General features: G+C 38.6%; 1 protein-coding gene across 1 annotated transcript in view; it reads right to left on the reverse strand.

The window, feature by feature from the left end:
* Positions 1-14442, reverse strand: part of astn2 (astrotactin 2) — a gene marked incomplete at both ends in the record, with an annotated part of 321802 nt that overhangs the window by 289778 nt on the left and 17582 nt on the right. The window lies entirely within an intron of this gene.

Genomic DNA, 14442 nt, shown 5'->3' on the forward strand with positions numbered 1-14442 from the left:
TCATTCTTCATTTTCTAATTCCTGTCTTTGAAATCCCACAACAAAATAATTCAAATGTTTGCATTTACTGCACATGGTGGATTAGTGGCATAAACATGCACAGAGGTTGCCAAATGTGGGCTTTTATGAGCAATATTTTTCACTCCTGAAGCTAAATCCTAAAGGAAACACTGTAAATAAATATATCCATTAATGATAACAACCATATTGGACTATACCAGCGTCAATCAGGACTTTAACACTCTGATTTCTCAAGAAAAACACATTTTATTTTAAGACCCATACAAATCACCACCTGTGGGTCCAACACCAAAAATCTATCAACATCACTGGCCATGTCCAAGAATATACAATGACGCAGTTTCATCATGCGAAGAACAAAGACACAACTCTGAATAAGAGGAGCGTAAATGATCACTTGCAGGGCTTGTTTTGTTGCATCAGGCTCTGCAGACAGTCGAGTCTTGATGTGGAAAAAGAAATCTGCCAAGCCTTGAATTGAATCCATTTGTGCTGCTCAATGTGCTGAATAAATACAGGTAAAAAAAAACCCAAAAGCAAAGTTTTTTGTTGTTTTTTTAGATAAAAAAAAAATCTATGACCTTGATCCTTTGTATAATTGACAGACCACCTTGTCGGTGATGTTGCTGGAATAGTTTGGTCGCTGAAATTAAGAATTCTCTTTTTTCCTCCCTTTCATTTTTTTTCACCTCACAGCCAACAAGAATATAACCAACCTTTATTTGGTTTGAATGTAATGTATTGTGTATCGACCCATGTGTACCACTTCCCCTGAGGCCAGGAGCTAAGGGTAAACGAAAAATACTGAAATAACACTGGAATTATTCACTTACGTAAATGCTGAATTGATATGGAAATACAGTATAAGGTGTTTTTTTTTTTAATTGTATTTAAACTTTTAACCCTTTGGTTACCGATCCTGTCGTCGCCGACAGGGTTTGGCATGCGTAACTCGTGATAACTAGATAATAAAAAAATGAAGGAGTGGCGATCTGTCCCCATGTCCCCCACACTGTTTGGTTGCGTTTCAATCCAACACAGTCACTGGACTGAAATACACCAGACTCCTCTGTTAAATGATGAGATTTTAGACAGTTCCTTTAATTGTTGGAGATTAACCCACCTTTTTAGGATTGTTCATCGTTTTTAGCTGATACTACAGTTCGGCATTGTTCGGTTTGATACAGCTCAGCTCACCAGAGTAGGTGCAAAAAACCGATGGAAACGCAAAATAACCGTACTGCGTCGAGGCGAGGCGTGCCACGCTAGTGGAAAATGATCTATATATTGCAACTAACGATTATTTTTCGTAATTTAATAATCTGTCGATTATTTTCACAATTAATCGATTAATCGTTTGGTCCATAAACCAAAATGATTCAGTTTTAATGATTTCTTTGTTATGTGGAGCAAAGAAATAAAGAAAATATTCACATTTAAGAAGCTAAAACAATCAGAAATCTTGTTTTAATCATGAAAAAAGCTTCAAACCGATTGATTGTTCCAGCTCGACAATATTCCTAAACTGTTGAAGAACTGCCAGATATTGAAAGTGAATGTTAGCTAAGAAAAATGGGCAGAAGAACTCACAAATTTTTATACATTTTTGACAATTCTACAACAATAAAATCTAAATAAATCCAAGCGGCCTGAATGTCATGATGGTCATAAGAGGGTTAACCACTTGTTTGCAGCAGGCTTTTAGCTCCTCTCACGAGACAAAGAACTCTGGATTACTCGATTCTTGCTGACGCACAGCTCTACCTGGAGAACAGAACTAAATCAATCTGACGAAAAAGACAGAGAACACAGAGGAAAAACAAGTTACTTTTATGGGCAATTTTGAGTCTTCACTTAATCTAATGTCAATCTGCATGACTGTGGGAGGAGGGAAGTAGAGAAAACCCACACAGACACAGGGAAAACAACTTCCATCACTGCCCAGATTCAAATCATCAGTCAGAGACCCATCAGTCTGCTGGCATTTTCACATCCCCCTGAATCCTTTTGAAATAGCTGGCAGTGCCACGAGGAAAGAACCAGTTGAATGATGAGTCAACCTGACAGAGTCCAGCAACAGCCATTCCATAATAAATACCACTCAGGCTAAGTAATTAGTTATGTTGTTGATAATCTATGCAGTCTCACTGAAGTTATCATGAATTAGAGCTGAAACAATTGATTGATTAATTGATTATCAATCGATTAGTAATCGACTATTGAAGCTTTTTTCATGATTAAAACAAGATTTCTGATTGTTATAGCTTCTTAAATGTGGATATTTTCTTTGTTTCTTTGCTCCACATAACAAAGAAATCATTAAAAACTGAATTGTTTTGGTTTGTGGACAAAACAAAGACATTTGAGAACATCGTCATTTCCACTGATCAACGTTTTTTAACATGTTCTGACATTTTATGGACCAAACGATTAATGAAGAAAATAATCGACAGATTAATCGATTACGGAAATAATCGTTAGTTGCAGCTCTACGATGAATTTCATTAGATTTTTCTCAGTTTGGAGCCGCAATTTGACATGTGAGCTCAGTTCAGTCAGAAGAGCTGACTTCTCATTTCCTCCCGACGACGATCCCTCGTGCTGAAACAGCAACTGTGAAAGTGAGTCAGACAAGTTCTGTGTTTTTAAATTGTTTGAGACAGGACATCGAAGCAAAAGTAAAAAGTAAAAAATAAAAAATAAAAAAACATGTTGGCAGGACTTGCAAACAAATATATGCAGCTTGTGTTGCCAAAGCCCATTTAAAGGTTGTTGTGTAATGTATCCGGTTTTATTTTCTCCCAATAATTTCATAGCCAGATTTTATTTTTATTCACCTGTACTTGTTTCAACAATTTGATTAATGGGAGTTAATTAAGAGATTATTGGCAGAAAATGCTCCTCTGGGATGATTTATAGGTAGATAAAGAGACATACGAGCACATTTTTTAAGGTTTTCCTGGAAATAATTAATTGTGTTTTTTTAGAGAGAAACGATTCATTGATTACTAAATTGATCATCAGCAATTTTTCATGATTAAAACAAGATTTCTGATTGTTTTAGCTTCCTAAATGTGAATATTTTCTTTATTTCTTTGCTCCACATAACAAAGAAATCATTAAAACTGAATCATTTTGGTTTGTGGACAAAACAAAGACATTCGAGAACATCGTCATTTCCAGGTTTGACAAACAATGATCAACGTTTTTCAACATTTTAGGACATTTTATGGACCAAACGATTAATCGAGAAAATAATTGACAGATTAATTGATTCTGAAAATAATCGTTAGTTGCAGCTCCAATCTTTTTTTTCAAACTTGTTATGGATGAAAGTCCTAAGCTCCCACAGGCCACATGAAGAAAAAAAAGAGTAAAAAATAAGAAATGCCAAGACTATAACAAATGCTTTTGTCACAACTTAGACGAGGTCACCGCTTCAGACAACTAAATTATGTAGCTGCCCCCAAGCCATGTGCAGTGTAAAAGGAAAACCTGGCAATACAAATGTAGATGTAGTCAAAATTTGGCAGTCCACGCTCGCTTGGAAGCAGCGAGAATTTGCCATTACGGTCAAAAGGAGGGTTAAAAGCATTGATAGCTTTTGAGTTTTTTTTTTTTTGTTGTTTTTTTTTAAACATGCCAGAGAGAGAAAACAGAACGCATTGTGAGACAAAGAGGTGAATTCCACCTCATATTTGACGAGAAAAAAAAAGAATAAATAAACCTGTGAAATGACTCATCGACTCATTTACTACTCTGTCTTTAATAGAAATTAGTCTTTCTGTGTCGTGAAAAGCGAATTGAGATTCCGTGGCTCGTGAATCATCACAGATTTGCATATCAATGCCAGGCGTAGTGTTGCAGGAGTGTTAATGTTGTCATCTATTAAACCAAAAAAACAAAAAAACAGCCATGTATTGCATAAAGTGGTATTGCACAGACACCTTTTTCCACAATCACTGTAAGAACCTGAGCATCAATTCAGACAGTCGAATGAAACGGCAGTGAATAAAGTACATCACAGAGAGTGATATTATAGCCAGACTCAATCAAGCAAATATAAAACTGGCTCTGACATAAATCTAATTAATACCTCAACGGTCGGTAATTAAATCCGGTTTGAATGAGGTGACTCTTGACTTTGAACGCTCGCATAAAACCAGTGATTGCATAAATGGACCTGGGAAAAAAAAATATGAAAAAACAACAAATATGGAGCCATTTTCCACACGTTAGCACTTTGAACTTTGCAGCAAGAAGACCAGGGTTCACGACCTGGTCGTAACAAGATAGTTTGCATGATCTCCTCGTGTGTGTCGGGGGGTTTTCTACAGTGGCCCTGAGGTGCAAAACACAAACGCAAATCACAAAAAAATTAACTCGAAACGGAAACACAAATCACACAACGCAAACACAAAAGCAGAAAACACGAACATTTGATTTGTGTTTCCGTTTTGAGTTCATGTTTTTGTATTTTCTGTTTTTGTGTTTTCTGCTTTTGTGTTTGCGTCGTGTGATTTGCGTTTCCGTATTGAGTTGATGTTTTTAAGTTTTGTGATTTGCATTTGTGTTTTTGATTTGCGTTTGTGTTTTTTGATTTGCGTTTGTGTTTTTGATTTGCGTTTGTGTTTTTTGATTTTTTGAATATTTTCTTTGTTTCTTTGCTCCACATAAAGAAATCATTAAAACTGAATCACTTTGGTTTGTGGACAAAACAAGACATTCGAGACACTCTGTAGAAGTCACATATAGCTCACTTGGAACCTCGTCAGAGCAGGTACTAAAAAGAAAACCTCGCAGGTACTATCACTAATGGAAAAGCAAAAGAAAAAATATCATGCAAAGTCGATCCGTGCCGGAATTGGGTAGTGGAAAAGCAACATAAGTGGCCCTGTGATCCCGCCTTTCGCCCTATGTCAGCTGGGATTGGCACCAGCGACCCTCATGTGGAGGATACAGCAGTAGAAGATGGGTGGAAGGACCAATTCTATGTATACCCTGCTCTGAAAATTATTTATACAACATGAAGAGAAACTACACCAGTATGAACCTCCCCTGTGTGAAAACCTGATCCACAGTTTTTTGATATAAAACTATGAAGCTGTGTGTCAAAATAGATACAAGCAACAAACACAGGCAACAGGATAGCCAATCCATAACCAAATAGATCTGTTACAAAGCAATGCAATCACTTCTACTGCATGCTGGCAACCATTTGGAGACAAATGTTTTTGTTCCCTATTCATCCGTGGGACATCTGAATCCATGAGACTCGAGGTGATTGTGTTGTACTACAGTCTAACAAAGGCAACAACTAAAAAAGCAGACATGCCATATGGGTGTGCGGAGACTGAGAATGTGACAACAAGGTCTAGTTTTTCACACGGACACAAACACCATGAGGCAGATAAAGAGTAATTACACATACGCAAAGGTAAACAAACAGTGAGAGCAGCCTCATTATTCCCCTCATATATATGGATCGGAAATTAGATATAAGAGCAACATCAAGTCCCAGTTAACTGCATCCTCACAACGGGGTGTCAATAATACTACCTCTATTAAACATTGATTAAAACGGGACGTATCAACAGCTTACAGACACGGCGAGCAACAAATTAGACACACAAAACAAACACAAGTACAACTCGACATGCATTTTGAATAAGGACCAAACAAAGTGTTTACATCTTTTTGCGAGTCTGTTAACTCTTGAAAGCCAAGGACAATGATTGAAGGACAGCTTTTTTTGCATTCTCAGTCCTGCTCAGTCTCAACTTTCCCGGAGGTAAACAACGCTTTAATATTAGTGCGGGGCACGTTAACGGCGGTGACGACTGCCTGGAAAAAGACATGCATGACGCAGGGCTGCGCGGTATACACGGTATTTGCGGTACACGGTAGAAAATTTGGCCCACGGTAGAGATTTTGCGCAGTAGCGTCCTACCGTCGATGACGTCATCGTACCTGCCTCAGAGTGAAGATGGCTGCAAGCAGAGAGACAGCGGAGAAGGAGGAGCTGGTAAAAAAAAAAAAGCGGTGCCACGTCCGTGATTTGGACGTGGTTTGGCTTTAAAAAGTCGCACGTGGAGCAGAAAAAAGTTATTTGCAAGATGCGTGGAGCAAATGTGACCGCCAACCAAGGTAACACGAGCAATTTGTTTTCCCATCTGAAGTCAAAGCATGCGCTCGAGTATGCAGAAAGCCAGAGGCTGCGCTCGGCTCAAACACCGGCCAACACGGGGGGGGGGGAAACAAAAATGTTTCGCCCGCTACCCAACAGCAGCCCTCCATTGCGAAAGCTTTTTCCAAGATTGTTCCGTACGACAGAAAGAGCAAGCGATGGAGTGAGATTACAAGAGCCATCACAACACATTTGTGCAAAGATATGGTCCCTTTCCAAACAGTGGAGCGCAGCGCGCAGCAGAACACAAGCCTGTTCTGTGTACTTGAAGTAGTGTTATTTAGAATTTTTAATTTTGTGTTCTTTGTGGAAAATTTATTTGGTAACGTTTGCAGTTTGGATAACAGAAAAAAAAACCTTATTGTTGGCAAACAAAGTTCAGTGTTCAGTGTTTGCAGCTAGATTCTAATTTGAAATATGCTGCTTTTTGTTTTTTACAGGAAATATGCTAAGTTTACTGTAAGTGTTTCCCTTTAAAAATATTTGCAGCTGCAACTTGAGAAATCAATGTTCAGTGACACTTTTGCACTTTGTTCTGTGTACTTGAAGTAGTGTTATTTAGAATCTTTTTTATTTTTGTGTTCTTTAAAATTTGGAAAATGTAATGTTTTGCACTATTTTGGATTACAGAACCTTTCACTGTTTTTGCCACTTGCCTTATAGATAACCTCTCTTACTTGAAGTACTGTTTACAATATCAACTTTATTTTTGTATTATTGAAGAATTCTGTACCTCTGAAGCCCTATCCTTATCTGCACAATAAATGCTCTAAAAATTACATTATATCTGTGTTTTTTGTTGTTGTTGTTGTTCTTTAAAATCAACTTAGCTTTGCTAAGGAACTTCAAAACCCATTCAAAAGCACTTGTTATAATTTTTACACTTACATATATACCGCGATATATACCGTTACCGTGAAGGGATTCGATTTATACCGTGATAAGAATTAAAGGTCATACTGCCCATCCCTAGCATGACGTCATGTTTAATTGACTACAGATCAGAGGTGGAAAAATTACTAAAATATTGTACTCAAGTAAAAGTACCAATACGTTGATGAAAAATTAATCAAGTAGAAGTAAAAGGTAGTTCATTTGAAATGTACTTTAAGTAAAAGTTACTTAGTTACTTTGTGTGGGGTGTGAGGGGAGTAGAAATATTTTATTTTGGAGCTCACGCGCCCGGCGCGACACAGGATATTACGTCACTTTTGTGTCTGTCACATCATCATTCGTCTGGTTCTGGTGTATATTTTCCCCCTGTAGGTCTTCATTGTGCAAAATTTTTTACTCAGTAACGGATAGATTTTATAAAGTAATTAAGTAAGTCAATACGTACTCAAGTAAAATACAAAATCCTGATTTTAAATTGTACTTAAAAAATACAAAATACAAAAAAAAAGTATTCAATACAGTAACTTGAGTAAATGTATTTCGTTACTTTCCACCTCTGCTACAGATTGTTAAAATGAGTCTCTAAAGTAACGCTAAACTTTAAAAACAGAGGCACACGTACGCAGGTAAAACATGACTTCTTTTTGTGGTCATGTCGTCATGCGCTAATGTGCGTTAACGTTGAAACCGTTCGCCGCCCTTAACGTGCCCAGCACGATTTAATATACAGTTTAACAACTCGACGCAGCATTTCGAAGCACGCATTGTTCCAATTTAACAAGCTCATTGTGATTTGAAAGGGGGTAACTGCTATGTCGTTGTCATGAATGTGACATAATTGAGGCACTTCTCACCTCCACCTCTGGAGAAAATATGGACATTTACGAGTGGCTCCTAATGGGCGACTCTGCCTCAGTGACAGCTTATTACGGCAGCTTAGCCAATCCTCATGGGGAGAATCCATAAAACCACACAACACATCATTAAGGATCTGTCCGACCTTAGCAGGGAAATGGCCTCGCAACTAATCAAATGGCTTATGTCAGTCAAACTGGGCCGAGCACCAGGAATGCAACAATGAGCGAGTCGTTTTTTTGAATGGCACAATGGCATTCTGGGTGAATACAATAGCTCAAGGCTTTCAGACACAGACAGCATGCAGTGTTATTCTCATGATAAAACCATACAACTTCTTGGATTTGATTAGTTTTCACAGTATTGAAGTCCAACTTGCTATACTTTGAACAATGTATTCTTGTTCTGATCCCATCGTTAGTTCCCTACAGTAGAAGCAAGCGCTCTTTCTTCCTGTTTTGTCTAAGAGGACAGCGCGCGAAACAAATCAATACACTGAAAACACGGTATGTTCTTTTTTCCGATCGCTGCGCTCGAGGTTGACTTGGCTAAGCCGTGTGACCTTCAGCAGTCACTGGATCGATAGGTTGCAAACTAAGACCCCCTGTTCAAATCCACTGCTAATCAGCAGTAAGTGGTCAAAGGAAAGGAATGGTTTTCAAAAATCACACTGAAGTTGCAGTTTGAATAGTGGGAAAAAACACGGGCTGAAACTCAATTAGGTTAAGGAGCAGAGAGCTCGCCTGCACGCAGCCATCATCCATTAAGAGGCTGTAATAACGACACATAAATGAAATTAATATGACTGATGAGTGGCAACATCCTGACAATCATCTGCCTACTTCATCATTATAGTCTGTCTGAAAAATCCCATTAGATCTGTGGATGTAATAAGGAAAGTGCTAAGAAATAAATCCATCATCTGATTATTAAGGAGTTTGTTTAATGTTCTGATCTTCTTTTTTAATGTTCTTCTAATAACTTCTAACTATTGCCATCTTAACTTTGTCTTATCATTTGACCGCTGTTTATGTCAAACCTCGTGCTCATGGGAATGCAGATACTAAGACTTTTGGATGGCAAATTCTGATTTAATTAAAACAGTTAAAAAGAAAAACAATTTATATAGTAGCTGACACTGGACGTTTGAATTGTATTTATAAATAAAATGTGGATACTTACAATGGGTTTAGTGGAAAATGTATGGCTCCTTTTGCAGGGCATTTAGGTGTAAACAATGAGGTAACATTTAAATAGTTAATCACCAATACAATTAGATGTAATTGTTAGATAATAGTGACAAAATATGTTTGAATGTTGTCAAAATGTTGAAAAAACGCAGATTAACTGAGATAATTTCACCAAAATTTATATTTAAATGGTACATGTAAATACCATGGGAATTAAAACGGTAACCTTCACTGTCGGGAATTTTCCCGTGACACTGGAAACTGTTCCATCCCTAAATACAATATAAAACATTTACAAAGTAATGAAATGTGGGATTGTCCAACACATGCTTGACAGACAAATTGACAATAATTGTGTTGCATATTAAATTATTTACTATCACTGTGTCGTCTCCACTGTGTCATCAAATAAAGACAAAAATACCTAAAATTAAAGTTCCAGGATAAATGTTTGACGTCGTATCCAAGTTAATATTTGTAAAACAATGTTTTATTAACTCTACCAAGGAGGTTATGTGTGTCCCTGTTTGCCCATTTGTCGACCTGTTTGTAAGCCGCATAATTATAAAAGTAAAGAACAGATTTCAGATTTTTTTCGAAAAGAAATGATTGTATTGCAGCTGTGATCTTGCAGATCCAGAATAATGATTTATTCACGACGGTTAACCTTGCACAATAGGGGTTGTGAACATTTATTAACTCAAGGTTTTGCAAATATTTAATGGCATTTCTAACGTGGAAGAATTCACTCCAGCATTTTAAAAAAACGCACAGGTCAGTGGTCAGTACAGTTTGTTGCTTTGAAATTACAAATCAGGAACATCTTCTAAAGATTTGTGTCATCATATCAGCCGAGGGTAAACATTCTCTCTGACACCATAGTTACAAGCCTAACTAAATGTTGATCACTGGAAAGTGCCATTACGAATGGACCCATTAATTCTGTTTGTTGAGCTGTCTCATTACAGAGTTAATAGTGCATTTGTCCTGATTGCGGTCACGTTACAGAACAGTGATCACACGGTTGGACTAATGGGTGGAGGGCACACAGGGCAACACGCTCGCTATGATGATCAGCTCATCTACCGTATACCAACATGTCTATTCTCCTAAAGCACTGTCGACTAAATTTTTTGGAAGCAGGCCTGAATATGTTGACATTGCATCCATCATTGCTGTCATTTTCATGGGGTCTGGGACGCTGTCACGCAGGCAGCAGTTTTGGGATGTTTTGAGCCATGTGGATTGTGAACAGGTCCTCAATATTTGACAGGTGACCACATACAGACAAGTGTTGTTGTCAAGGTAACTTTAACTCACTCCTACCAGTCTGAAATATCATAGTGTGTGCATTTTTATAGAAACTTGTAGACCAGTGGTGGGGTTGCTGGTCTTTGAAACAGGGGAACACTCATCCCAGACACAGTTAATTCAACATAAACTCTGCAAACGAACAGCTAGAACAAGGAAACACAATAATTATGTGAAACTGAATTGGTATACTCCCTGTGTGTGCATGGGTTTTCTCCTACCGCCTCAAAACATGCAGATTTGGGGATTGGGTAAATTGGACACTCTCAATTGACCATAGGTGTGAGTGTGAGAGTGAATGGTTGTTTGTGGCCCTGCGATGGACTGGTGTACTGTCCAGGCTGTACACCACCATCGGCACCCTCCCCGAGACCCTCATGTGGAGGATAAAGCAGTCGAAAACATCCCTAAATAGTTTTTATTCATCAAAAGAGTTTCAAAATGAATAGAAAATATTAGAAATAATGATTTTCATTTAAAAATAATCATTTTGCCCTTTCATCAAAGAACCAGCAAAACTGTTTTCGGCTGTGCTAACATCATTGCACAAGGGTTTTCTAATCATCCAATAGCCTTCTAACACGATGAGCAAACACAATGTACCATTAGAACACTGGAAATGGGCCTCTATACACCTATGTACATATTCAATTAAAAACCAGACGTTTGCAGCTAGAATAGTCGTTTACCACATTAACAATGTATAGAGTGTATTTCTGATTCATTTAATGTTATGTTCATTGAAAACAACTGTGCAATGTAAGGACATTTCTATGTGACCCCAAACTTTTGAACGGTAGTGTAGTTTACGACATTTTAGAGGAAGCTGAGCTTCCCTCGCTGTCTTCGAGCAATCTCTGCTGTTGTAGATGTATGGAAGACGTGTGTAAATGCGCGTTAGAAAAAAAAAAAATTACTTCAAGAGTCATTTCCCCCAAAGCATTAAGCATCGGCACGTAAACGAGGGAATTACATTGTGATTTATTTTCTTAAAGATGTCTTCGTAATTTCCCCGTGAATCTGTGTTAAGACTATTCTGTTTGAGAAAACATACTCCTACCTATACGACGAGCTTAGCTCTTTTCCCAGGGATAGCTCAGTGCATAGGCTGTGTAGACAGCGAGTGGGCGAAAAGTGAGGGAGAGCAGGTGTGCGAGGCTTGTTGACTGGTTGGTGCAGAGATTTAGAAGCAAGCAATCTGTGAACATAGTGGTGCAGTGAGCAGTTTCGGTTATTTGTGTGTAATTAGTAACAGCTACAACTCCTCGAGAAGTCAAGTTCCCTTGTTGCCACGCTCGTCGGCGGCTGATTTAAGTCAAGAGAGAGGGGCTGAAGAGTGAAGTCGGGCCGATGTCGTCGTTCACATCTGCTTTCACTTGAGTCTTCAGTGATCTGAAGTGAAAGAGCACCGCGCATTGTTCAAATACACAATGAGGTCTTGAAGACTAGAGCTGAAAGAAAATCATCGACAAATCAATTATTAATCAATGACTAAATTAATCGTCAACTACTTTGATCATCGATTAATTGTGAAAATAATTTACATATTAATCAATTATGAAAATAATCGACTAGTTGCCGCTCGAGTCATGACTGTTTGAAAGATTATGGTTTTCATGACCCACTGTACAGATGTGTGTGTGTGTGTGGGTGCACATGACTGACAGAGGTAGTGAATCATAGTTTAACTCACTGCTGTAACATGAGGTAAGTTTTAACTATATGGGGGAAAACAAATCCTGTGATGATCAATGTTCAAATCGTGGCAGTGACTGTTACTAAATTAATATGCACACTGATTGGAGTAATCAGCTGAGGAAGCTCACATTTGGGGGGTATAATTAGCCAGATTTCAGTCAGGATCTGTCCCTTCTGATTTTTAGGCTGATTTGAACAGATTATCTGGCCCAAAATTATCCTGTAGTGCATTGGTTCTCAAAGTGCGGCCCGGGGGCCAATGGCGGCCCACAGAAACATTTCTGGCAGCCCGCAATGAATTACAGTTGACAGTTTTAATCCAGGAGCTACCAAGCTTGTTAAATGTTTATTGGACATTACTGGATACAGACTAATACGTGTAAACTGTAGAACTGCAATCTGGTCATTAAAATTATTACAAATGGGATTTATTTGTGTTTTTTTTCCCCCTTTTTTTTTCCCTTTGGCGGCCCTCAGTCCAATGTTGGGTATCCAAATTGGCCCTTTGAGAACCCCTGCTGTAGTGTGAGGGGGTTCAGCGTCAGTGGGTCTTCCCCATGTCAAAAACCCAAGTATTGAACATGTTTGATATTTACGACTGAACATCGATGAACCAATGAGAGCGAGTCGCCTTGGGGTTGCCCACAGTGCTCCGAGGATTTGTCAAACCTGGACATTATGAAGTTCTTGAATGTCTTGTTTTGTCCACAAACACAAATGATTTAATGCTTTTTTTTATTATGTGGAGCAAAGAAACAAAGAAAATATTCACATTTAAGAAGCTAAAACAATCAGAAATCTTGTTTTTATCAGGAAAAAAGCTTCAAACTCATTAACTGATGATCAAAATAGTTGACGATTAATTTAGTAATCGATTCATCCATTAATCGTTTCAGCTCTAATGGCAACAGTACGATTACAATCCGGCCTCCAAGTCAGTTTACATCCTGAAGTCACGTTAAATCACACAAGTTTCTGTGAGATCCAGAATCCTCCTCCCTGAAATTGTTTCATCAAACATGGAATGTGTCCTCCTGCATCTTTGTCTGTGCTTTCTCAGGATTAAAACATTGAAAGTCTGTTGTGTTACAAAGTAGAAAATCCTCTAATTTGTTCAGACCTGCACTTACTGAGAACAGGTCTGCATTGATATACACTCAGCAGCCACTACTAACGGTATAATGTGGACTTAATGAAGGGTCTAGTTATGTTCAAGTACAGTATTTAAAATAGTCCATTTATGTCTGGAAGAAGAAAAAAAAAAAACTCCCCTTTGAGCTTCACGTGAATAATTGCAAATTGTGGATAAATCAATTACTAATCACGAGGTCCTGGTTGAGCGGTCATTTGCGCCGTGTTCTGCACCATTAACAGTAACCAGTAATAATCACAGTGATGTCTTCATATAATTCCATGGTGTAATTTGCACGTGGCAACTAAAAATCTAATCAAATTATGCGTTCACATGTATATTAAATAACCACTGGCTACACAGCTTAAGATAAGTACACTGCCGTTCAAAAGTTTGGGGTCACTTAGAAATGTCCTTATTTTGAAGGAAAAACACCTTTTTCAATGAATATAACATTAAATGAATCAGAAATACACTCTATACATTGTTAATGTGGTAAACCACTATTCTAGCTGCAAACGTCTGGTTTTTAATTGAATATGTACATACCTCTGTTTAGCCCTCCCTACAGGTTAAGAGTCTGGGTGTCGTCCTTGACGGCACTCTCTCATTCCAAACCCACATCAATAACACCACTCGGTCAGCCTATTACCATCTCCGCAGCATCAACCGTCTCCGCCCGTCCCTTACTCCCAACTCCACTGCTATCCTGGTCCACTCCCTGGTCACATCCCGCCTTGACTATTGTAACTCTCTTCTTATTGGTCTTCCCCACAAGTCCATTCATAAACTCAAATTGGTTCGGAACTCTGCCGCCCGCATCATCACCAGGATCCCATCGATCAATCACATCACACCTGTTCTGCAACGGCGTCACTGGCTTCCGGTTAAATTCCGCGTCAATTTCAAAATTCTGCTTCTCACCTTCAAGGTCATCCATAAGCTCCCTCCCCCATACCTCTCTGACCTCCTTCACATCAAAACCCCTTCCCGGACACTAAGATCTGGCTCATCTATCAGCCTCAATAATGCATTATTATTATTATTATCATTATTGCGCCTCCTGCCCGTCTGACCACCATGGAGGCCAGAGCCTTCAGCCGCTCTGCCCCCCGCCTCTGGAACTCCCTCCCCCCCCAGCATCAGGAACATTG

This window comes from Microchirus variegatus, assembly GCF_963457635.1.
Source record: "Microchirus variegatus genome assembly, chromosome: 16".
Classification (NCBI taxonomy): domain Eukaryota; kingdom Metazoa; phylum Chordata; class Actinopteri; order Pleuronectiformes; family Soleidae; genus Microchirus; species Microchirus variegatus.